Source organism: Mobula hypostoma, chromosome 4 (assembly GCF_963921235.1).
Source record: "Mobula hypostoma chromosome 4, sMobHyp1.1, whole genome shotgun sequence".
NCBI lineage: Eukaryota > Metazoa > Chordata > Chondrichthyes > Myliobatiformes > Myliobatidae > Mobula > Mobula hypostoma.
Genome location: NC_086100.1, coordinates 19,075,524 through 19,101,177, shown reverse-complemented (window position 1 = coordinate 19,101,177; position 25,654 = coordinate 19,075,524). Strand labels below are relative to the sequence as shown.

The window sequence follows — 25,654 nt, the reverse complement described above, 5'->3', positions numbered from 1 at the left end:
CTCCACTACCACCCTCAGCTATGACAACCTTAGGAACCAAAGTTTCTGTGCACATGTGATTATATAAATGAATCGTAACTTGTATGCCCTCATTGGACAGGATGAAAAGTTGCACCACAACAGAGCAGAGTGTCGGAGTTGACATCTGACCACCGAAGTACGTGGTTGCAGAAGATAGATCAGAGATGAACCAGTTTCCAACCAGAAACAAATTGTTAACATCAGTGATTTACTTTTCTATAAATGGGGAAGACTGTAGCTTACAAGGTGACTTAATGTAATGAGAGAGAGCGCTGTTAGAAATAGCAAGTGTACATAGAGCATGTGATTTTGGAAATTGTATGTACTCAGTGACCACTTCATTAAGTACCTCCTGTAGCCCATCCATCTTCTGTTGTAGCCCATCCATTTCAAGATTTGAAGTGTTGTGCATTCAGAGGTGCTCTTCTGCATACTACTATTGAAACACATGTTTAAGTTACTGTTGTCTTCCTCTCAGCTTGAACTAGTAGTCTGGCCATTCTCCTCTGACCTCATTAAAAAGGCATTTTTGCCCAAAGGACTGCCACTCATTGGATGATTTTTGTTTTTTGTATAATTCTCTGTAAACTTGAGAGACTGCTGTGCATGAAAATCCCAGGAGATAAGTTTCTGAGATACTCAAACCATCCCATCTGGTACCAGCAATCATTCCATAAGTAATTATCACATAAATAAATTAGGGGGCACTGTGGCGTAGTGGTTAGCACGACGCTTTACAGTATCTGTGACTTGGGTTCAGTTCCTGCCACTGCTTCTAAGGAGTTTGTATGTTCTTCCCCTTGACTGGGTAGCTTTCCTCTGGGTGCGCCGGCTTCCTCCTGCAGTCCAAAGGCGTACCAGTTGGTAGGTTATTTGGTCATTGTAACTTGTCCTGTAATTAGGCTAGTGTTAAATTGGGGGATTGCTGGGTGGTGCGACTTGAAGGGCTGGAAGGGTCTGTTCCATGCTGTATCTCAGAAATTCCACATTGGATCGTATGAATTAGATTTGGAAATTCTTTAACGTTGCAATACTGAGAATAAGCATGATGAGTGAAATGGTGATGACTCAAAACTCATGATAGTAAAGGAAGCATTTTGCAATAAATTCTCGAATTGCCAGTCTAGTTGTCAGGAAGTAGGAATCAAGGCAACCAAAGCTCCGACTTTATACTGAAACAAAAGATCATGAAGTTTTCAAAACTACTAAGAAATTTCCTATTGCTTTCCTGTCAGCTTGAACCAGTGTGGTCATTCTCCACAGTAATTTTATTTTGCATGTTATTTTATAATTGTGATTTAACTGCACCTCTGTTGGCTGCTAAGCATAATAAATGTGTATGCCCAGTCATAGTCACTGGAACCCTGAAATCTTTGTCAATGTGCTAGCTGCCATTACTGGTCAATATCCGTGCTTCCGTTTTGTTTTTGTAATTTGTATATTTAATATTTTAGTCATTGCCCATCTGCTGCCAACCTTTATGTTGTATTTTCCATTTTAACCTCTACCATCTTACTTCTTGTACCTTCAGGTACAAATGTATAAAATCCTAAAGGGATTGGACAGGCTAGACGCAGGAAGATTGTTCCCGATGTTGGGGAAGTCCAGAACGAGGGCCCACAGTTTGAGGATAGAGGGGAAGCCTTTTAGGACTGAGATTAGGAAAAACTTCTTCACACAGAGAGTGGTGAATCTGTGGAATTCTCTGCCACAGGAAACAGTTGAGGCCAGTTCATTGGCTATATTTAAGAGGGAGTTAGATATGGCCCTTGTGGCTACGGGGGTCAGGGGGTATGGAGGGAAGGCTGGGGTGGGGTTCTGAGTTGGATGATCAGCCATGATCATAATAAATGGCGGTGCAGGCTCGAAAGGCCGAATGGCCTACTCCTGCACCTATTTTCTATGTTTCTATAGCTTCCTGTAAGATTTTAGATTCTAATTTCATACTGAATGACATCACTCTCAAACTTGGCAAAATTCTCACATTTGGCCATTTTTCTTTAAAAGTTACTGTACAAGGTTTTCAATAAACTCTCTTTCATTGTATAAAATAACCCACTTGTTCGTTGGAGACCAGAGACTGCAGAAGCTGGGTTTCTGGAGCAACCAGACAAGCTGTTGGAGGAATTCTGAGGGTCAGGCTGCATCTGTGGAGGTCAAAGAATAGTTGATATTTTGGGTCGAGACCCTGCAGCAGAACTGAGAGTTTAGAGGGTTGATAGCTGGTACAAAGGGCAGGAGTTAGCATGTGCTTGGTGGACCCAGGTAAGGAATGGTTGATGGGCAGATGGAGCCTGGTGGAGGAAGGTGGGGGTGGAAATGGCAGTGGAGACTGAGAGATCATATGTAGTGATAACAAAGGGCTCCAGATTATGGAATCTAATAAGGAAGGTGATGAGAGAGCAATTGGTTCGAATATGTGGGTATCTCTGTCCCACCTCCCTTTCTGCCCTGATTCCATCTACCCATCGTTGCTCCTCCATCAGTTTACACCTATCACCTACCAGTTTCTCTTTCCTCTGTTAATTTACCAGCAAGCCCAACTTTGAGATGTGGGAGGAAGCTAGAGTAGCCTTGGGAAACCCACAGTCATAGGAAGAGTAAGAAGACCCTCCACTGAGAGGTCATTGGAGCTGTGAGATGGTGGCCTAGTTCTCATTTCTTATTTGCAGAGAATGGACCCTCTGTGATCGTATCTAAATTCTAGCCATCAATTTTAACCTCAGCTCTTTGCAAACCTAGATTTTGTTTTTGTCTCCAGGGTAACAGTACAACTTGTAACTGTAGACCATATAGCATGCAAACAGTTGCTCCATTAGGAACTACTACTTCTGTTTATTTTATCACCTAAGAACTTCCCAAGATTCTCACCACCTTAAATATAAGACTCAAAATATTTCTGGGAGTCTTGGGGATTATTATTACATTGGAATAGGTCCTTCTGAAATGTCAACAATGGAGGTACTTGATGCCTACTAAAATACCAACCTTGCTTTTGATATATTGTTGCTTAATTAAGCTGATTTATTATGGGATTTTGGGGGGAGTTGCAGTCAGATTTAACTGTATTGATTTTTTTTTCCCCCTGGAAGAACATTTACTAGATTGTGCAGAAAAGCTTTGAAGTTGGAAATCTAAACCCCAACGATACAATGGATGATGTTGATGTAGCTCATCGTTACTCAAGAAGGTGGCTGGGATGCAGTGACAGAGACCCTCCATTGGTCGTGGTCGATCATGGATTTTGCGTCCCAGCTATCCACATGATACAACCAAGGCAGAATGATATGGAGTCTCCTTCTCCACACAGCTATAACAAGGAACCTTGGGATATATACACCAAGCGGATCCTAGTTTTTACATTGTAAAAACACCCAACAACTTCTGGAAAAAATGGGTTCATTTCAATATATGGAAAAATATTGCACTGCAAACTTTGTTTGCCATTTAATAAACAGGTCATTTAACTTGTCACTGATTTGGTTTGGAGTTTGCAAGATAAATGTACCTTGTGCTTACTCTCTATGATGTTTTATTATGAGTACTGGATATGCTGATGGAGGAAGTGCACAGTAGCACAGCAGATTACATCTTCACAGTGTTGTGCAATGACAGACAGCTGATTGGTCTTGAGTACTAGTCAAAGCTGAAAGAATACTGATCTCAGCAAATGCATGAAAGGGAGCTCAAGAAGTTGAGGACTACTTGGTGTTGAAGGTAGGAAAATAAATCGGAATAACGTGTGATTGTTTTCTCTACTACATTTAAAAAAAAGAAAAATTGACATTTACAAAATTTTCCAGTAAAATACATTGGTAGGCGAGATGAGAAACTTTTCACTAGTAAATACAAAGAGTTAATTTGACATGTATAAAATACAGTTCAGTAGAGTAAAACACAGATAAACCAGCAAGGGAAATCTTAGTGATCTGGTATTTGGCTGAATCATTAGTCTGGAATGAGACCAGAATAACCTAAGCTGAGATGGCAAAACTGGGGATGGATGTGGATAGGATTATAGTGGAAGTTAGGGCCTTGAAGGCCTGTAATTTTCCCACTCCCTTTAAATTCACTGAAAAATTTAGTATAGTATGTAAAAATGTAAAGAAAAATGTTGAAATAAAATTTGGGTATTACAGGTTCACAATCCTTTAACCAAAATCCTTGGAGCCAGTTGCATTTTGGAATCCAGAATTTTTTGGATTTCAGACCACCCCCCCCCCACACCAAAAAACGTATGCTCAAGTCCCTTATTTAACCTGTCTCATTGCGGCGGACTTTAAGACCCAGCGGTGCACCAAACCTGTGCACATCCTCCCATATACTTTAAATCAGCGGTCCCCAACCACAGGGCCACGGACCGGTACCGGGCCGCAGAGCATGCACTACCGGGCCGCGAGGAAACAATATGATTGGCGATATGAGTCAGCTGCACCTTTCCCTCATTCCCTGTCACGCCCACTGTTGAGCTATTACGCACGCGAGGTCATTACGCGTGCGTCGTCCATGTCAGCACGGGAAGGAGGTCAACTCCTCAAACTTGCAAATGACGGTGGGCTGAAGGGTATGTTTGACATAACATCTCTGCCGGCATTCTGGATCAAAGTCAAGGCTCAATATCCTGAGATAGCCACGGAAGCACCGAAAACGTTGCTTCCATTTCCAACATATCTCTGCGATGAATGTAACAAAAACTAAATTGCGGAATAGATTGGACATAAGGAACCCCGTTCGAGTATCGCTGTCTCCCATCACCCCTCGATAGGACCGTCTTGAGCCCAGGGCTCCCACTGATTCAGTGATATTGATGCATTGCAATGATTTTATATGTTCATACGGGGAAAATATGTGCTGTGTGTTTAATATCCAAACGTTACTTAAAATGTTATGATGCTGTTGACTTGTATAACTATATAACAATTACAGCACGGAAACAGGCCATCTCTACCCTTCTAGTTGTGCCGAACGCTACTTTCACCTCTCCCCACCGACCTGCACTCAGCCCATAACCCTCCATTCCTTTCCTGTCCATATACCTATCCAATTTAACTTTAAATGATAATATCAAACCTTCTTCTGCCACTTCTACTGGAAGTTCGTTCAACACTTACTTCAAGCTTCCCTGTCCTCCCCTGATAATTGACTTATTGCTATATTCATGCGAGGAAAATATACGCTGTGTGTTTAATATTAAATTCGTTAGATAAACCCTTTTAAAAACGAAATTGAGTGTATTAGCCGCTTATCACTGATATTCCAGTCGTGATTAACACCCCCCCCCACGAACAGAATCGCCAAAACGATTTGTAGAGAAATAATCGGCACGAGCACGCATGCACAAGTCACACATGCGCACTGGTGCCCATGCAAGGCTTCATGGTCATTGTAGTCTTTCTCGGGGTAAACCCAATGTATTTGACTGCTACTCTTGTCCGTTGGCAACCCTACCCACGGCAACCCTACCCACGGCCCCCCCCCCCCCGATCAGCCGGTCCACAAGAATTTTGTCAATATGAAACTGGTCCGCAGTGCAAAAAAGGTTGGGGACCACTGCTTTAAATCATCTTTAGATTACTTATAATACCTAATACAATGTAAATGCTATGTAAATAATTGTTATACTGTTGTTTAGGGAATAATAACAAGAAGAAATTTTATTTCCAACAAAAACATTCAATAGAACGTAAAAATATACAGCTTCAAATGAACCGAATCAAACACGTGGTAAATGACTTATTGGAATAAATGTAGAACGATACTGTCACTATAAAACTTCAGTAACTTGTCTTTCTGTTTATTTAAATCATATACAGTGGTAGTTCCGATACTGTTTTCTTCAGTAAGACACCGCACAGACAAACCACGATCAAGCTTCTGCAATAACTCCACTTTCTGCATTATTGATAAAGATAGACGCTGCCTTCTGTTTTTCTGATTGTTACCTATAGGGGTATCTGCAGCTCTTTTTGACATTTTCACAGTGAAATTTAACACAGAGTCCATAAGACCATAAGACAAAGGAGCAGAAGTAGGCCATTCGGCCCATCGAGTCTGCTCTGCCATTTTATCATGAGCTGATCCATTTTATCCTATTTAGTCCCACTGCCCCGCCTTCTCACCATAACCTTTGATCCCTGGCTACTCAGATACCTATCAATCTCTGCCTTAAAGACACCCAATGACTTGGCCTCCACTGCTGCCCGTGGCAACAAATTCCATAGATTCACCACCCTCTGACAAAAAAATTTCTTCGCATTTCTGTTCTGAAAGGGCGCCCTTCAATCCTGAAGTCATGCCCTCTCGTACTAGACTCCCCCATCATGGGAAACAACTTTGCCACATCCACTCTGTCCATGCCTTTTAACATTCAAAATGTTTCTATGAGGTCTCCCCTCATTCTTCTAAACTCCAAGGAATACAGTCCAAGAGCAGACAAACGTTCCTCATATGTTAACTCTCTCATTCCCGGAATCATTCTAGTGAATCTTCTCTGTACCCTCTCCAACGTCAGCACATCCTTTCTTAAATAAGGAGACCAAAACTGCCCACAGTACTCCAAGTGAGGCCTCACCAGCGCCTTATAGAGCCTCAACATCACATCCCTGCTCCTATACTCTATTCCTCTAGAAATGAATGCCAACATTGCATTCGCCTTCTTCACTACCGACTCAACCTGGAGGTTAACTTTAAGGGAATCCTGTACGAGGACTCCCAAGTCCCGTTGCATCTCAGAACTTTGAATTCTTTCCCCATTTAAATAATAGTCTGCCCGTTTATTTTTTCTGCCAAAGTGCATAACCATACGCTGTCCAACATTGTACTTCATTTGCCACTTCTCTGCCCATTCTTCCAATCTATCCAAGTCTCTCTGCAGACTCTCCGTTTCCTCAGCACTACCGGCCCCTCCACCTATCTTCATATCGTCAGCAAACTTAGCCACAAAGCCCTCTATTCCATAATCCAAATTGTTGATGTACAATGTAAACAGAAGCGGCCCCAACACTGATCCCTGTGGAACACCACTGGTAACCGGCAGCCAACCAGAGTAGGATCCCTTTATTCCCACTCTCTGTTTCCTGCCAATCAGCCAACGCTCTATCCACGTATGTAACTTTCCTGTAATTCCATGGGCTCTTATCTTGTTAAGCAGCCTCAGAGTCAACAGTGAACACAAAATATCAGCGAACACGTGTAACCAGTACGAGCGCTGAGCCACAACTGACGTCTGGTGGCCTCTGCTAGTGTTGCCACGTCACACCTAAGTGACGTCAGCTGTTCGCGAAAAAAAACTTCGGTTTTCAGAGCTTTTTGGATTTCAGAATTTTGGATAAAGGAATGTGCCCCTGTAATAGGATAATACCTCCCTGAAAGTGGCTGCACATGTTGATGGGATAGTAGCGAAGGTGTATGGTGTTCTTAATGTAATTAGTCAAGGAATTGAGTTCAAGAGTCAAAAAGTTATGTTGCAGCTTTATTAACTCTAGTTAGGTGTCATCTGGAGCATGTATTTAGTTCTGGTGGCTCCATTATCAGAAGGATGTGGAGGTTTTAGAGAGGGTACTGAAGATGTTTACCGGGATAAATGTGAAGTTATCCACTTTGGTGGCAAAAATAGGAAAACAGATTATTATCTGAATGGTGGCCGATTAGGAAAAGGGGAGGTGCAACGAGACCTGGGTGTCATTATACACCAGTCATTGAAAGTGGGCATGCAGGTACAGCAGGCGGTGAAAAAGGCGAACGGTATGCTGGCATTTATAGCGAGAGGATTCGAGTACAGGAGCAGGGAGGTACTACTGCAGTTGTACAAGGCCTTGGTGAGACCACACCTGGAGTATTGTGTGCAGTTTTGGTCCCCTAATCTGAGGAAAGACATCTTTGCCATAGAGGGAGTACAAAGAAGGTTCACCAGATTGATTCCTGGGATGGCAGGTCTTTCATATGAAGAAAGACTGGATGAACTGGGCTTGTACTCGTTGGAATTTAGAAGATTGAGGGGGGATCTGATTGAAACGTATAAGATCCTAAAGGGATTGGACAGGCTAGATGCAGGAAGATTGTTCCCGATGTTGGGGAGGTCTAGAACGAGGGGTCACAGTTTGAGGATAGAGGGGAAGCCTTTTAGGACCGAGGTTAGGAAAAACTTCTTCACACAGAGAGTGGTGAATCTGTGGAATTCTCTGCCACAGCAAACTGTTGAGGCCAGTTCATTGGCTATGTTTAAAAGGAAGTTAGATATGGCCCTTGTGGCTACAGGGGTCAGGGGGTATGGAGGGAAGGCTGGGTTCTGAGTTGGATGATCAGCCATGATCATAATAAATGGCGGTGCAGGCTCGAAGGGCCGAATGGCCTACTCCTGCACCTATTTTCTATGTTTCTATGTTTCTATGATATTGCTTCGATTAGAGGGTAGGTGCTATAAAATTAGGTTGGGCAAACTGTCTCAGAAATACGGAGGCAAAAGAGAGAGCTGATAGAATTTTGTAAGTTTATGAGAAGCATAGATATACTAGATAGCCACCATCTTTCTCCCAGGGTTGAAATGTCTAATAGCAGAGGGCATGCATTTAAGGTGAGAGGGGGTGCTTGGAAGTTATTGGAGCAAGTTGCTTTTTATTTACAGAGAGTGTTGGGTGCCTGGAATGTTGCCCGGGATGGTGGCGGATAATGGGGGCAGGTCAAGAGATAGGCACATGAATGTGTATGAAATGGAAAAATAAGGAGATTGTATAGGCAGAAGGGATTAGTATAATAGGCATTTGATTACACATTTAATTAGTTTCACATGGCCTGTCTTTGTGGGCCGAAGGGGCTGATCTGTTTTGTGGTGTTCCATGTTCTGAATCAACAGATTAATAGGTACATTTAATATCAGAAATGTATGTATCAGAATATCAGAAATACATCCTGAAATTCTTTCTCTTTGCAAACATCCACAAAAACAAGAGTACCCCAAAGAATGAATGCGAGTTAAACGTTAGAACCCTAAAGCCTCTCCCACAGCTCCCCCCTGCCATGCACAAGCAGCAGCAAGACAATGACCCAACCCCACCCCCACCAGCAAAAAAGCATCGGTACCCCCTACCGAGCACTCAAGTGTGCAGCAAAGCCTCAATAAAGACACAGACTTGCAGTGTTGAATTGACTTTATTACTTGCATCCTTCATATACATGAGGAGTAAGAATCTTTACGTTATGTCTCGTCTAAAGATGCAATGTGCAATTTGTAGTAATTTATAATAAATAGCATGTACAACAGGACAGTCAGTATAACATAGAAATAGTTGTCAACATGAATTAATCAGTCTGATGACCTGGTTGAAGAAGCTGTCCTGGAACCTGTTGGTCCTGGCTTTTATGCTGCGGTACCATTTCCTGGATGGTAACAGTTGGAACAGTTTGTGGTTGGGGTGACTTGGGTCCCCAATAATCTTTCGGGCCCTTTTTACACACCAGTCTTTGTAAATGTCCTGAATAGTGGGAAGTTCACATCTGCAGATGCACTGGGCTTTCCGTACCACTCTCTGCAGAGTCCTGCGATTGAGGGAGGTACAGTTCCCATACCAAGCAGTGATGCAGCCAGTCAGGATGCTCTCAATTGTGCCCCTCTAGAAAGTTCTTGGGATTTGGGGCCCCATACCAAACTTCTTCAATCACCTGAGGTGAAAGAGGCACTTTTGTGCCTTTTTCACCACACGGCCTGTTTCTACAGACCATGTGAGATCCTTGGTGATGTGTATGCTGAGGAGCTTAAAGCTGTTCACACTCTCAACCTCAGATCCATTGATGTCAATAGGGGCTAGCCTATTTCCATTCCTCCTGTAGTCCACTACCAGCTCCTTTGTTTTTGCGACATTGAAGGAGAGGTTGTTTTCTTGAAACCACTGTTGTCAGGTTGATGACTTCTTCTCTGAAGGCTGCCTCCTTATTATTTAAGATTAGGCCAATCAGTGTAGTGTCATCAGCAAATTTAATTAGCAGATTGGAGCTGTGGGTGGCTACGCAGTCGTGGGTATACAGAGAGTAAAGGAGGGGTGCCCCAAAGACTACTTATTCACCCGGTAAGTCGACATACCACAGGCTCTCTCCCTTCCTAATAAGGCAAAAAGAGGTGTCCCTGTTTCACAGCAGGAGGAGAGACATTACAAGCAACTCGCTGATTTGTGATATTAAAAGTCTGTTGTGTTGCTTTTTCCGATCTCTGCGCCCAAAGAGTTGGGCTCAGAAAGGCTCAGGTCTCTGGACACACAGCCCATGGCAGCTAACCCGCTGCTCCCAATGTTCCGTGTTCTCTCGCGATGCCTCAGTCAGGAGCCTAGAATCAGCCTGTCTCCAGAGCCACAAAAATCTAGCGCCCTGAAGGTGTGCTAGTCTTCCAGGCTGTGTTGTTGGGAAATCATTGAATAGTTGAGAAATCTGCTACTCAGATGCCATGAAATCCCAAAGGTGCTAGATAATCAAGGTTTTGTTGTTTTGGCATTTGCTCATTTCAAACAGTTGATAACTTTCTATGCAAGATGAAGCCACGCTGTCTGGTTAAGGCTACACTGACTGAGGCCTTGGCCGAAGTCCAAGTAGAACGAGCTAAGGGCGATCCTTCAGGAGAGTTCTGATGATATGCCTGACTGTTGGAGCCACATTTCTTTGTGTGAGAAGTTAAATACAATCCTGTTGGTTTGATATAAATTATTCATTGGCATTCGTTTATAGAGGAGGGAATTACACTTGCATTTTTGACCAGTGATGGTGTTGGGTAAGACACAACTCAAACACATGATCTTGTCATCAAGATTCTGAGAGTGAAATTAACATGTCTTTGAACATACATTACACTTTTATGTAATGGTAATCAAATTTTCCACATCTGTTTGGCAGATGAAACCAGTGCTTGTTTGCAGAAGGCGAGTATCGGGTTGTTCGGGGCTTCATGCACGTTATTTATGCACATTTATGCAATTTTAATGCACATTATTCCACATCTGTACTTTAACATCTAAGTTTATTTTGTTTATATAATTCTTTATTACTATAATTTATGATTGTTTTTGTTGCATATTGTGGCATCACACCACAGCAACTTCCATAAGGCTTGCAAGGTATGCAATTTGGCCCATCAAGTCTGCTCTGCCATACCATCATGGCTGATTTATTAACCCTCTCAATCCCATTCTTCTGCCTTCTCCACATAACCATGTAATCAAGAATGCATCACCTCCACTTTAAATATATCCAATGACTTGGCCTCCATAGACACCTGTGGCATTGAATTCCTTCTGGCTAAATAAATTCCTGCTCATCTTTGTTCTAAAGGGATGTTCTTGTATTCTGAAGCTGTGTCCTCTGGTCCTAGACTTCCTCACTGTAGGAAACATCCTCTCCACATTCCTAATACATATAAAAGTATATGGCAAATAAAGTTGATCCTTGATTCTTCACCTTACACCAGTTTTGATCTTTGCATCAGTAGAATTTCTGTGACCATGTCATATAAATGTATCAGTGGTTTATACACAGTGGCCACACCTGTATATCTTGTTAATGCAGATATCTAATCAGCCAATCATGTGGCAGCAACTCAATGCGTACAAGCACCTTGGTGTGGTCAAGAGGTCCAGTTGTTGTTCAGACCAAACATCAAAGTGGGTGTGAAATGAGATCTAAGTAACTTTAAACGTGGTATGATTGATTGTTGGTGCCAGATTGGGTGGTTTGAGATACTCAAACTGCTGATATCCTGGGATTTTCATGCACAACACTCTCTAGAGTTTAGAGGATGGTGCAAAACACGAAAAAAAAAACATACAGTGAGCAGGAGTTCTGTGGGCAAAAGTGTCTTGTTAGTAAATGGAGGTCAGAGGAGAGTGGCCAGACTGGTTCAAGCTAACAGGAAGGTGACAGTAACTCAAACAACCACATGTTACAACAGTGGTGTGCAGAAGAGCATTTCTGAATGGACAACATGTCAAACCTCGAAGTGAATTGGCTATTGCAGTGAAAGACCATAGATATACATACAGTGGCCTCTTTATTAGGTACGTGAGAGACCTAATAAAGTGGCCACTGAGTGTAGGTCGACTAATAAGTACCATATTTCCTTTAGAAGTAGTAGAACAAACACTTGAAGGTGATTTCCAGAAGTACGTGAGTTTTAAGAAAAAATTTGTAAGTTTCCTTACAAGGTATGCAACAGTCGTAGAAGCATCATTGGGTCTATATTTTTGTATTCCCTACCTAACAGCTCTAAGATTACTACTTTCATCAGAGAGGTTGAAGGAGTTCAAAAAGCTGACTTAAAACTTTCTCCAAGGGCAGTTGGAAAATGATAATGGCCTTAAACTGTGTCACCCTTATTCCAAAAATAAATGAATAAGAAAATTGGTAGGTGTATAATATTTCCAGAAGCCCACCCACTATCTCAACAGTGCTTTATTAGGTTCTTTGAAGTTCATTGTTACAGAAGCTGGAATTTGTTAGCTTCTCTTTTCCTATTTTTATTTTAGTCAAATTTCTACTATCATTCAGTATTTTTTTTTGAAAGAATGTTTCCTGCAGGCTTTACAGTTAGTTCTGGTATCTTTACAGATTTTTTGAGTGTTCAAACCAGGCCGGGGTGACAGATGTGGATCTGAGCACAGACCTGTTGGGATCCAATAGTGATAATTTAGGCTAATTCAGCTTCTGATACTGCAGGCAGTTGGTCTCTCCCATAAGGACAAATGCCTCATTTAGCATTGAGCTTTTATTAGGATGTAGTTATTTTAAACTATTTTTCTTCTTGGTCGTCACTGTGATTTCTTGCTTTACTGTACTTGACTCTTGAGTATTGGAAGGGTAAGTGAATAAAGGCCTTAACTGTTGAGCCCACTTCTGCCCTCCCATGAAATTGATGAACATTGCAACAACTAACTGCATCAAAGCTGCAGGAATCATTCTTTTAAACACCATTCAATACATTCTGTCAGTGGGTGCAGAATCCTATTGTACACACCTATATATTCAGTGGACCCTAAAATGATTGTGAGGGTTCCAACAGGAATCTGTGATAATAAATGAGGTATATCTGCAGATAGTATTTTAAAAAAAAAACACGTGCCTTTCTAAAATAATATTGACTACTGTTTAAATGTCTGATCAAGGAAATTGTGCAGTTTCTGGGCTTGAAGTGAGTGGTTTATTTCCCAGAATAGTAGATCACAAATTATTATATTTTTGTAATTGTTATGATGTATCTGCGGAAGTACTATCAAAGTGTATTGATATCCCTTGCCTAGAAACACATGTTCTCTAAAGTCTTGTGATGCAGTGGAGAAGGCCACCAATTTAAGGAAATTTCCCAATGTGTCATTTGTCTGAAAAATTCAGAACAAGCCTTTTTAGTTCTTGATTCCTTGGTTTCCATTGTCTATCGCTCTGCATTTCTGTTAGCTTGATCAAGAGCTATGTTACTTTGTTTAATGCTGGATTTCCCTCAAGTATTGTAATATCTTGCCTCTATTCTTTCCAGTAGCCAAATGGAGGGGAATTAGGGACATTGGTCAGATATCTCTTCCCACATTTTGGAGAATTATTTGGGTCATAAGCTGCTACCCTGATTGTTATAGATTGGAGATAATGCCTTGGGCCCCCACCACCAAATTCAGGAGCAGTTTTGCCTTGCAACCTTTGGGCTGCTGAACCAGCGTGTGTAACTTCACTTACCTTGCCTCTAAACTGATTCCACAAGCTTTGGGCGTACTTTCAAGGACACTACAACTCATGTTTTCAGTACTATTAATTTTTTATGTGCACAATTTATTGTCTTCTGCACATTGGTGTTTGTCTGTCTTTGTTTATGTATAGTTTATTGTAGATTTTATTGAATTTATTTTTCTGTAAATTCATCTCAAGGTAGTATATGGTAACATGCACTCAGTGGCCTCCTATTAGGTACACCTGCTCATAAATGCAAATATCTAATCAGCCAATCATGTGGTAACGATTCAGTGCATAAAAGCATGCAGGCATGGTCAAGAGATTCAGTTGTCATTCAGACCAAACGTCAGAATGGGGAAGAAATGTGATTGAAGTGACTTTCACTGTTGAATGATTTTTGGTGGCAGATAGGGTGTTCTGAGTATCTTAGAAAATGCTGATTTCCTGGGATTTTCACACACACAGCAGTCTGTAGAGTTTGTGGAGAATGGTGCAATAAACAAAAGACATTCAGTGAGCTGCATTTCTGTGGGCAAAAAATCCTTGTTAATATGAGGAGTCAGAAGAGAATGGTGAGACGAGTTCTAGCTGGTAGGAAGGTGAAAGTAACTCAAATAACCAAGTGTTACAACAGTGGTATTTAGAAGAGCATCTCTGCACAACACATCGTACCTTACAGTGGATGGGCTGCAGCAGCAGCAGACCATGAGCATGCACTCAGTGATCACTTTATTAAGGTGCAGGAGATGTCTTCCGATAAGATGGTGCCATTAATTGGTGACTCTTTGCATGCAGTTCTGATGGGAATCATCAAATATTCTTGTTTAGGACTACTACAGCTGAAATCCACATTCACAGCCATGGGTGTTTAGATATTTAAAAAAAAATCTATTGATCCTCAAACTTGATCCTTGGTCGCAGACTTAAGTCGAGAGTGTAGTTCCCCTTTTTTTAAAAAAAATGGAAATGGGGATATCACACCAGTCTACAAGTACGGTTGAAATGCAGAGGCCTTGGACTTCCACTCATGACTATCCTGCTGGCAAATATATACAGTCTCTGGAAAATAAAACTGAAGACCTCAAGAGGGAGATTGCTGTACCAGGAGGGACACCAGGGCTGCTGTGTACTTTACTTCATGGAACCATAGTTACCTCCCACCATTTTGGACACTATGTTGTAGCATGATGGCTGCTTCATTCTCTGCAAAGACAGGACTGCTCAGTCTTTTAAAGGCAGAGGAGGTGGAGTATGTTTTCTGATTAGCTCACTGAAGTGCACAAAGGTGGCAGTCCTGTTCACCTGACCTGCAACATCTGGCAGTCAAATGTTCTTTTTATCTGCTGAGGAAGCTTTCCACCATTATCCTGGTAGCGATGTACACTCTGCCTCTAGCCAACATCAGGCAGGCACTGGAGGAGCTGAGCAACATAATCAGCGGGCCCGAAACTGCACCCTCTGATCCCTTCCCTATCATTGTGGGCGATTTCAACCATGCCCTGAAGTCTCTGAACAACCACTACCACCCAGAGGAACCGACACTTGACCACTGTTATACCACCAAGAATGCTTACCATGCCATCCCGTGCCCACTGCTTAAAACCTATGGAATGTTGAAAGGACTAGATAGGATAGCTGTGGAGAGGATGTTTCCTACGATGGGGGTATCAAGATTGAGGTGTGGCCTTTTAGAACAGGGGTAAGGAGGAAGGTATTTGACCAGGGAGTAGTGAATCTGTGGAACACTGTGTCATAGACTGGTGGAGACCAAGTCTATGGGTATATTTAAGGTGGAAGATGATTGGTCAGGGCATTGAAGGATATGGCGAGAAGGCAGTTGCATGGAGTTGAGTGGAATCCAGGATCAGCCATGCTGCGATGGCAGAGAAGACTCGAAGGGTTGAATAGCCTAATCCTGCTCCTGTGTCTTATGGTCTAATGCTGATGGCTAGAACTGTGGCATTCAAGACCAGAGATCCAGAACTGCACAAGTAGTCCAGGTACAACCTACAGAAGGCTATATCAATTCCAATTAAGGTTTGCAATGGAATCAAATGCATGCTAGCTCTGGCAGGGTTTTCAGGCCATTAGCTCCCTACAAAGCAAAACCTAACCTTGTGAATGGCTGTGATGCTTCACTCACAGATGAGCTCAACACCCTTTATGCACGTTTTGAAAGGAAGAATAAAACAGGAGTTGGGAACTGGAATGATAGGGTTGAGAATAGCAGAGGTTGTGTGCAGTAAGACTCAGGAAAAACAGACAGATGATAGGGGAAAGCTGCAGGCAGTGGGATCTGTTGCAGTGTAAGAGCGGGAGAAATTTGCAAGGTTGACAAATGCAGGACTGAAGGTGTAATATTTGAATGCAAGCAGTAGACAAAATAAGGGTAGGTGATCTTGTGCAGTTAGAGATTGGTAGGTAAGACTTTTGAGTGTAATGGCTGAAAGATAATTGTAGTTGGGAGCTTAATGTCCAATGATACAACATCTTAAGTTTAAATTTAGTAAAAATTAGAAGTGAAATTTTTGACCCTTCGGTTAAATTTGAAGAAACTTGGAAACCTTTTATGCAACATTTTCATATGATGTAATCTGACCTTTCCGAATCTTTTTTTTTAAACTTAAATTATATGATTAGAGGAGCGGAGTTGACGACCTTACTGAACGTGTCTGATCAAGATATTGGTCTAGCCCTGTTTTGTTCTTTTTTTTTGGGGGGGTTTCTTTTTCTTTTGGTGATTTTTTTTGTTTATATATATTGTTTCTTTTTATTTCTTTTTTTATGACTAATTTCATTATGAGTTTGGAAGTCTATTATATCTATGTTACTTAAAATCCTTTTTGTATATGCTGATTAAGATTATTCCAATGTCTTTGTACCAACTTTGTTACAAATAATGTTGAAAATTAATAAAAAGATTTAAAAAGAAAGAAAAGATACAAAATCTATCAAAAGGACAGGCAGGTAGGCAGAGGAAAAGGAATAGCTCTACTGGTAAAAATTGAAGTCAAATCTTTAGAAGGTGATGGCATAGAATTAGAAGATGTAGAATCCTTGTGGGTATAATTAAGAAACTAAGAACACCCTGTTGGGAGTTATTTACAGGCCTTAAACAGATGAGGAAGAATTTCTTTAGCCAGTGGGTGATGACTCTGTAGAATACATTGCCGTAGGCAGCTTTGGAGGCCAGGTCACTGGGTGCATTTAAGGCAGAGATTGATAGGTACTTGATTAGTCAGGCTTGAAAGGTAATAGGGAGAAGGCAGGAGAATGGGGCTAAGATGGAAATGGATCAGTCATCATGAAATGGTGTAGCGGACTCAATGGGCCATATGGCCTAATTATGCTCCTATGTCTTGTGATCTACACCTGTGTAAATCCCTGCAGCATCTGGTGACCCCTGTGATCTCTGTGTTGGAGGTTTACATCAGAATATCTTTCAAGAGAGTGAACCCTTGCAAAATGTCATGCCCTGATGGTGTTCCTGGTAGGGCTCTGAAAACCTGAGCCAACCAGTTGGCAGGAGGGTTCAAAAGCGTCTTCAGTCTCTCATTGTTGCTGTCAAAGGTTCCTGCCTGCTTTAAAAGGGCAACAATCATACCAGTGCCTCAATGACTATCAGCCAGTGCATTCACTTCCACTGTAATTAAGTGCTTTGAGTGGTTGGTCATGGCAAGATTCAACTCTGCTTAAACAAGGACCTGGACCTGCTGTAATTTTGCGTATTCCTACTGTAGATCTATAACGGGTGCAATCTCATTGGCTCTCCAGGTGGACTTGGATCACCTAGACAATAGTAATACCTATGTCAAGCTGCTGTTTATTGACTGAAGCTCAGTATTCAATGCAATCATACCTTCAATTTTAACCAACAAGCTCCAAAACCTGGGCCTATGTACCTCCCTCTGCAACTGGATCCTTGATTTCCTCCCTGTGTGACGGGATCCTGATTATCCCTTATAGACTGTACCTTTAAAAAGAGAGAGAGGGTGTGATTGACTTGGAGAGAGAGAGCATCGTACAGCTCGTGAGTCATCATGGTAACTGAGGGTGGCGTTACGTGATGGACAGCTGGTGTTCAGCATGCTGAGATAAATACAAGGTCAGCTGGTTGTTAGACACACACATGGTTTTGGACACTGCATGAGCTTTGTTGTGCCCACAAAGGTGAGTTTTTGGAGGATCGATCAGGAGAATCCAGTGTGGAAAGGGGGTGACCGGTGGGAAGTTATCAGTGTGTCCAACCCTTGCCTGTGTTGATAACTTAACCACAGAAGACGGTCTCCTTTTTGTGGTCACATTCGATGATTTTTAAGGGATTTCGGAGGACAACAGAGGACCGATGGCATCGGCTTACTTGAACAACCACCACACTTCTCTCTCTATCACTACTCAACTCAATACCACAAACTGAACTGATTTCATTTACCCATCATCGTAAGACTGTATCCATTTACCCACTAAGCTTGAAGAAGCTTGGCTTTTATATTTCCACACTTTTTTTTCTGTTTTATATTACTGTATTGCGTAGTTACTACTAAAATAGTGTTAGTTAACAGCAATACCAGACTCCAAGTTGTTTTCCATTTCTGCTGGTTCTTTAACCCATTACGGGGTACTTAACAACTGGAAGACCACAGTCTGTGTGGATTGGAAATAACATCTCTTCACTGATAATCAACACTGGAGCACCTCGAGGATGTGTGCTTAGTCCATTGCTCAACTCTCTCTATACTCACAGTTGTGAGGCTAGGCAGAGCTCAAATGCCATCCATAAAATTGCTGACGACACAACTATTGCTGGCAGAATTTCAGCTGGTGACGAGAGGGTGTACTGGAGCGAGGTAGAGCAGCTGGTTGAGTGTCATAGCAACAACTTTGCACTCAGCATCAGTCAGACCAAGGAATTGATTGTGTACTTCAGGAAGGGTAAGTCAAGGGAGCACACATGGAAGGATCAGAAGTAGAAAAGGTGAGTAGTTTCAAGTTCTTGGATCTAACCTGGGCCCAATATATTGATGCAATTACAAAGAAGGCACGACAGTGGCTGTATTTCGTTCAGAGTTTGAGGAGAATTGGTATGTCACCAAAGATGCGAACAAATTTCTACAGATGTACCGTAGAGGGAATTCTAACTGGTTGCCTCACTGTCTGGTATAGAAGACCTACTGCACAGGATTGGAAAAATGCTGCAGAAATTGTAAAGTTAGCCAGCGCCATCGTGGTACTAGCCTCTCCAACATGCAGGACACTTGCAAAACATGCTGCTTCAAAAAAGGCGGTATCCATCATTAAGGGCCTTCATCATCCAGGATGTGGTCTCTTCTGACTGCTACCATCAAGGAGGAGATACAGAAGCCTGAAAATGTGCACGCAATATTTCAGGAACATCTTCTTCCCTTCTGCCATCAGTATGTTTCCCCTCTCTGTTTGCACTGCTTATTTAATTTAATTTTCTTTTTTTATATATCATCATCATCATCATCATGTGCCGTGTTGTATGATGTGGGCGATCATAGTCTTCCATTTGTCATGACCATGATTGTTCTTGGCAAATATTTTACAGAAATGATTTTCCATTGTCACCTTCTGGGCAGTGTCTTTACAAATGGGTGACCCCAGACATTGTCAATACTCTTCAGAAATTGCGTGGTGTCAGTGGTCACATACTAGGACTTGTGATCATGCAACAGCTGCTCATAAGACCATCCACCACCTACTCCCATGGCTTCACATGACCCCGATCAGTGGGCTAAGCAGGTGCTACACCTTGCCCAAGGGTGACCTGCAGGCTAGCGTTGGGAAAGAACCCTGTACACCTCCTTTGGTAGAGATGTATCTCCACCCTGCCACCCTTTTGTGTGTACTTGCTGTAATCTACTATTTTTATTATAATGTATTGCAATGTACTGCTGCCACGAAGCAACAAATTTCACCACATATGCTGGTGATATTAAACCTGATTCTGATACCTAATAAAGTGGCCGAGTTTATACATGCGTTGATAATTTACTTTGACTTTCTTTGACTTGGATCTTAGTGAGAAATGCAGCTATTATTTTATAAGGATCCTGAGCCAACGGTTGAATGCTACATCAACACTCTCAAATATCATACATTTTACTGCTGTTCCAGGCTGCTGCCCTCGAGTTAATCTATTGGTATCGGAAGTTAGTTCAGGATGGGTGGCGATTAGACCTCTCTAACTTCATTAATTGTATCTTTCTTTCTGTAGTTTGCTTCTTGATAACTCCTTTTTTTAAAAAAATGTGCTAAGATGGAACACAGCTGACCCAAAAATGGGTGTTGGAGAGTTTAGGTCCGAACACTGAGCAAGTTCAAACAATCATTGAAGTGTGGATTTTGATAAAGCTTTGCGGGGAGGGAATTCTAGTGTGAAGAAACATGAAAATTGACAATCCTGCTGTAAAAATGGAATAAATTAAAAAATGTGTTAACAGTGGAAGGAGCCTTTGTTAGCATGCATGTCTTGAAATGTTCCTCAATTTTTGTTTTTTTGATAAACACAATTAACTGTAGGGGAGGGGAAGACTAGGGAATGTATCTTATGAATGAATTGCAGGTCATTTTCCATGCATAGAAATATATTTTACCAAAAATTTCATAATTAAATTAGCTTTTCCTTGATTTATCAAATTTTACTTTAAATATTTTCCAGGGATGCCTACCTTTTTGTTTATCAAAAAATGGCTGCACAGCGATAAGGGTTTGCAGAAGTTATAGAGATTAGCTGTGGTTATAAATTTGGAGTATGGAACACTAAGAAACAGCTGGCTGACAAAGACTTTTTATTAAGATTACTTCACCGAGTAATAATACTGTTGCTGAACTTTTCCTCCCCTTAGAACTAAACATGAACTTCATGTAGTTACCACAGTACATACTGTTCCTAATGGTTTTGTACCTCAGTATGCATTATTCCATGAGATAAAAATTAAGCCAAGTTAGCTGGTAGATTTTGTATGCTATTTCCAAAGAGCAATTACAGGATCATAATTTTTTTATGATGTAGAAATATCAATTTGTTCTCAAGCTTGGTTAGTATTTTTGTGGAACTAGTCTCAAAGACGAGAATAAATTTGAAAAGAAATTTTCTAAAAAAAAGAAAAAAAATACATTCACAATGTGTAACTGTCCTCAATACTGAACTGATGCCCCAAACTTGACTCACTTTCAAGGACTGTACAACTAATTATTTATTTACTCTTTATTATGTACGCTTCGTCTTTTGCCCATTGCTTGTTTCTTATCTTTTTATTTTTTCATTTCTACTATATTTCTTTATTTTCCTGTAAATGTCTGCAAGAAAATGAATCCCAAGTTAGCATACGGTGAATATCTGAACTTTGAACATTGAGTGTTGAACTTTTTATTCATAAACCAATTCTTGTGTAGATTCAGTAGAATTTGTGATGAAGTCATTGGGTGAATTTGTCAAATACACTAACAGGAGAAAATATTCAGATGCTGGAAATCAAAGTAACACACACAAAATGCTGGATGAACTCAGCAGGCCAGACAGCATCTATGGAAAAGAGTAAACAGTCAATATTTCGGGCCAAGACACTTTATCAAGACTGGAAAAAAGAGATTAGAAGTCAGAGTAAGAAAGAAGGGGAAGGGGAGAGAGAGAGGTAAAAGATAGTAGGTGAAAGGTAAAACTGGGAGATGGGGGTGCGGGTGAAATAAAGAGCTAGAGAAAGAAGCAGAAGGTTGGAGAAGGAGAAATCTAACAGGAGACCAGAGAAGGCCATGGAAGAAAGGGAAGGGGGGAGGTGATGGGCAGGTAAAGAGATAAGGTGAGAGAGGGAAATGGGAATAGTGAAGGAGAATGGGGAGTGGACAGTTACCAGAGGCTCACGAAATTGATGTTCATGTCATCAGGTTGGAGGCTACCCAGACAGAATATAAGGTGTTGCTCATCCAACCTGAGTGTGGTCTCATCGTGGCAGCAGAAGATGCTATGGGCTGACACATTGGAATGTGAATGGAAAACAGGATTGGAATAGGTGGCCACAGGGAGATTGCACTTTTTCCCCATCAAAGCGTAGGTACTAGGTGAAGCGGTCTCCCAGTCTACATTTGGTTTCATAGATATACACTGTGGCTTTATTGTAACTGATTATAATAGCAGAACCTTCAAATTTTGTTTATGGTTTGCCTAAATATTTAGGAGAAATGGCATCTTTATTCAGAGTGAGACAAGTTCCAAAAGGACACTTTTTTCCATCCCATCCAGAGCAAATTTAGATTAGTTCTTCAGTGGAGGATTGAAACACAGACTTTGAAATGGAGTTTCAAACTGAAATGTGATCCGCCAGTTGAAATAAATGCAAGAATTTATATCTTTCACTTTGCCTGTTGCATTCTTTAATCTGTGAGCCTTGAGGTTTTTGGTTGTACAATTATTTGCTCTCTGCTATATTTTTAATCTGTTAGTCATGCTTCAAGTTCCACTCCAGAGATTTTTGTGCAAATATTTGGGTTGGCATGAAGTACTGAGGAATTTCTGCACTGTTGGGAATGCTTATTACTGAGACACTAATTATGCCCTGCTAACTCCCTCTCTTCAACGGGCCATTAAGACTTTCAGGTAATATTCTGAAGTAAGATGAAAATTTCTGATATTCTGGACAATTTGCATCTCTCAGTCATGGTTGTATATAATAGAAACTTACACTGTATTCACTGGTTGAATATGGTTCCTTCATTGTACCATTTGGATACACCAGAAACTTTTCTGACTATAAAATGCTGTGGGATATGGAGTTATATCTATTATTTTTCCTCATGTGTGGTACCTAATGCCTTTCCTTGGTGTTGAGGATGACTTCTACTCTTTCTGTGGGTATAAGTTAGCTGTGGAGGCCGTTACAACTTCTGCTGACATACAAATTGCTGGAGGAACTCAGCAAGTCATCTATCAGGGTAATAAACATCTGACATTTTGGGCCAAGACTCTTCTTCATTACAGGAAAGGAAGTGGGCAGAAGCCAGCATAAGGTGGGGGAGAGAAGAGTACAAGCTGACAGGTGATGGATGAAGCCGGGTGAGGGGGAACGTGGGTGGATGGGGGAGAATGGATGAAGGAAGTAGTTGGTGGGCGGAGGGAGGGTGTAATGGAAGAATTAAAGGGCTGAAGAAGATGGGATCTGATAGTGAACAAAATAGAAGAAAGGGAAATAAGAGAAGAGATGATGGACTGGTGAGGAGAAGAGAAGGAGTGAGAGGATCTTTGGAATGGGGAGAAGGGAGGGGAGAGAAATGACCAGAAATTGGAAAAATTGGTATTTATGCCATTAGTTTGGAAGCTTCCAGATGGAACATAAGATGTTGCTCCTCCAACCTAAGTTTGACCTTATCATTCAGTAGTAGAGGATTCCCCTTCATAGATGCTGCCTGAATTGTTGAGTTCTCCAGCATTTTGTGTGTATTGCTCTGGATTTCCAGCCTCTGCAGAAACTCTTGTTTTTGGGACTTCTGCAAAATCAGCAAAAGATGGGGTAAGATTTGCTTAACAGGGTGGGCAGGATCGAGAACTGGGAAGTTTATCTCTTCGTATGTTGAACTTGCACAATCTTCCAAAAGAGGAAATACAAACTCACTGCTGTCCTGATTCTCTTGTTACCGAATTATAGCCCAAGGATTCCGCTGAGTTGCTAGCTCTTACAACATTGCAGTGAAGCTTTCTGAATGCCTTATCATTGTCTGTGTCCGCTTGCTGTTTTCCAATAATAGTATGGAATACGTTTTCACTCAGGGTATTTGACTTCATGGATTATATTTGTCAGTGTAAGACATAATATGGGAATGGTCTTTGCCAGCCACTACAAAGGTTTACCAAAGGGTTCTTGGGCAAGTGACAAAGGGGGCCAAGATGACTGGAAACTAAGTTTTGTTTCAGGCACAGCCATTATCGACATTTGTGCCTATGTACCTGTCAGCAGGTTCGTTTATTTGTTTGTACATCGTGCAATGATAGAGCCATTTTGGTCATCCACTATTTATAGGGGCTGGACTGGTCTGTGGATATGCAGATGGCTGGAGAGGCCAATCCACGCTTGATAAGTTCTTTGCCAGTATGGCCAAAAGATGGCAGTCATATTGGGTTGGGGGTTTGCTGGCTTTGCTTTCCTGGCCACTCTACGTCTCTCTGCTGCAATTGTCCTTTCTGTCTCATGTGTCACTGCACCCTTATGGAGGGAGGAGCACCGCTCAACCTGATCCTGGGTGATATGTTCCCATATGTCTGGGTTGCTGCCAAAAGTTTATACTGATGTTTTCAGTGTATCTTTATAACATTTAGCCGACTGGTGGCGTAGTGGCATCAGCGCCGGACTTCGGAGCGAAGGCTCCCGAGTTCGAATCCAGCCAGCTCCCTTGCACGTTTTCCATCTGTGCTGGCAACTCGGCCTTGTAAAAATAAGAAAGCTTGCTTTAAAAAAAAATGCCATCATAACAGCGTCCCGATAACTCCACTGGGAGTTAAGGGCTTTCTTCTTTTTTCTCCTCATAACATTTCCTTTGGCCACCACAGGAATGTTTTCCTTACTGTAGTTCACTGTAAAGCAGTCTCTTAGGCAGACAGCTGAGGGTTCAGCATATGAGCTGTGTGGCCTGCCCAGTGTAATTGGGACCACGTCAGGATGGTGTGGATTCTCAGCAGGTTTGCCTTAGTAAGTACCTCAGTGTCAGGGATTCTGTTTTGCCTCTTAATGTTGAGGAGCTTTCTGAGGCAGACTCTATGGAAATGGTTTAGTTTATTGGCATGTTCTTGGTACATTGTCCATGTTTCAGAGGTGTAAAGCAGAGTGAGAAGCTCTGCTGCTTTGTCTGTAGACTTGTGTCTGTCCTGTTCTAGATGTTGGTATAAAGTCTGCTGAAGGCTATACTTGCTTTGGTAATCCTGCTTTTTACTTCATCAATGACTTTGTTCTGGGACAATGTGCTCCATGATATTGGAACTTGTTCACTGAGTTGAGTCTTTGATCATTGATTAAGATGCTTAACTCAACATATGATTTCCCTGGAATTAACATTACTTTAGTCTTGGTGTTGATGGTAAGCCCAAAGTTGGTACACACAACAGAAAACTTGTTAACACAGCACTGCTGATCATCTTTTGGACCAACATTGAGGGCAATCATCAGCAAAAAGAAAACCTCTAACGATATCTGTCATAACCTTAGTTTTTGCTTGGAACCTCCTGAATTTGAAGGATTTCCCATCAGAGTGGAGCCCAATGCCTACTTTGCTGTCTCTGAAGGCATCAGTCAACATCTGCCCCACCACTCAGGACATGCTTTTCTCTCACTGTTATCAGCAGGAAGGAGGTACAGAAGCCTGAGGGCACACACTCAGTGGCTCAGGAACAGCTTCTTTCCCTCTGCCATCCAATTTCTGAATGGACATTGAAACCACGAACACTGCCTCACTACTTTATTTGTTTTTTTTATCACTGGCATGTGACGTGAACTTCATTAACTTAGCAACAACAGTTCAATGCAATTCATAATCTAGCAGAGAGATAAAAGAAAATAATAAATAAACAAGTAAATCAATTACATATATTGAATAGATTTTTAAAAACGTGCAAAAACAGAAATACTGTACAGTATATATTTTTTAAAAAAAGCCTGAGGTAGTGTCCAAAGATTCAATGTCCATTTAGGAATCAGATGGCAGAGGGGAAGAAGCTGTTCCTGAATTGCTGAGTACGTGCCTTCGGTCTTCTGTACCTCCTACCTGATGGTAACAGTGAGAAAAGGGCATGTCTTTCTTAAATTAGTACTTAATTTAATTATTTAAGATATACATATATAATTTATTTTAATTCATTTTGTTTTTATCCTGTGTTACGTACCCCGTAACTGGGTTGCCAAACCAGCAGAAATGGACCACTCAGTTGGAGTCTGGA

The 25,654-nt window shown here is 41.5% G+C and overlaps 1 protein-coding gene across 2 annotated transcripts in view; it reads left to right on the top strand.

The window, feature by feature from the left end:
- Positions 1 to 25,654, top strand: part of rnf13 (ring finger protein 13) — a 273,999-nt gene that overhangs the window by 17,383 nt on the left and 230,962 nt on the right. Inside the window, exon 2 of one of the 2 annotated variants that reach the window (XM_063045369.1) lies at positions 3,114 to 3,738. The exons of the other annotated variant lie outside the window; for it this stretch is intronic. The gene's annotated coding sequence lies outside the window, so the exon portion shown is untranslated. The remainder of the gene's footprint in view (positions 1 to 3,113; positions 3,739 to 25,654) is intronic. 2 annotated transcript variants of the gene reach the window in all.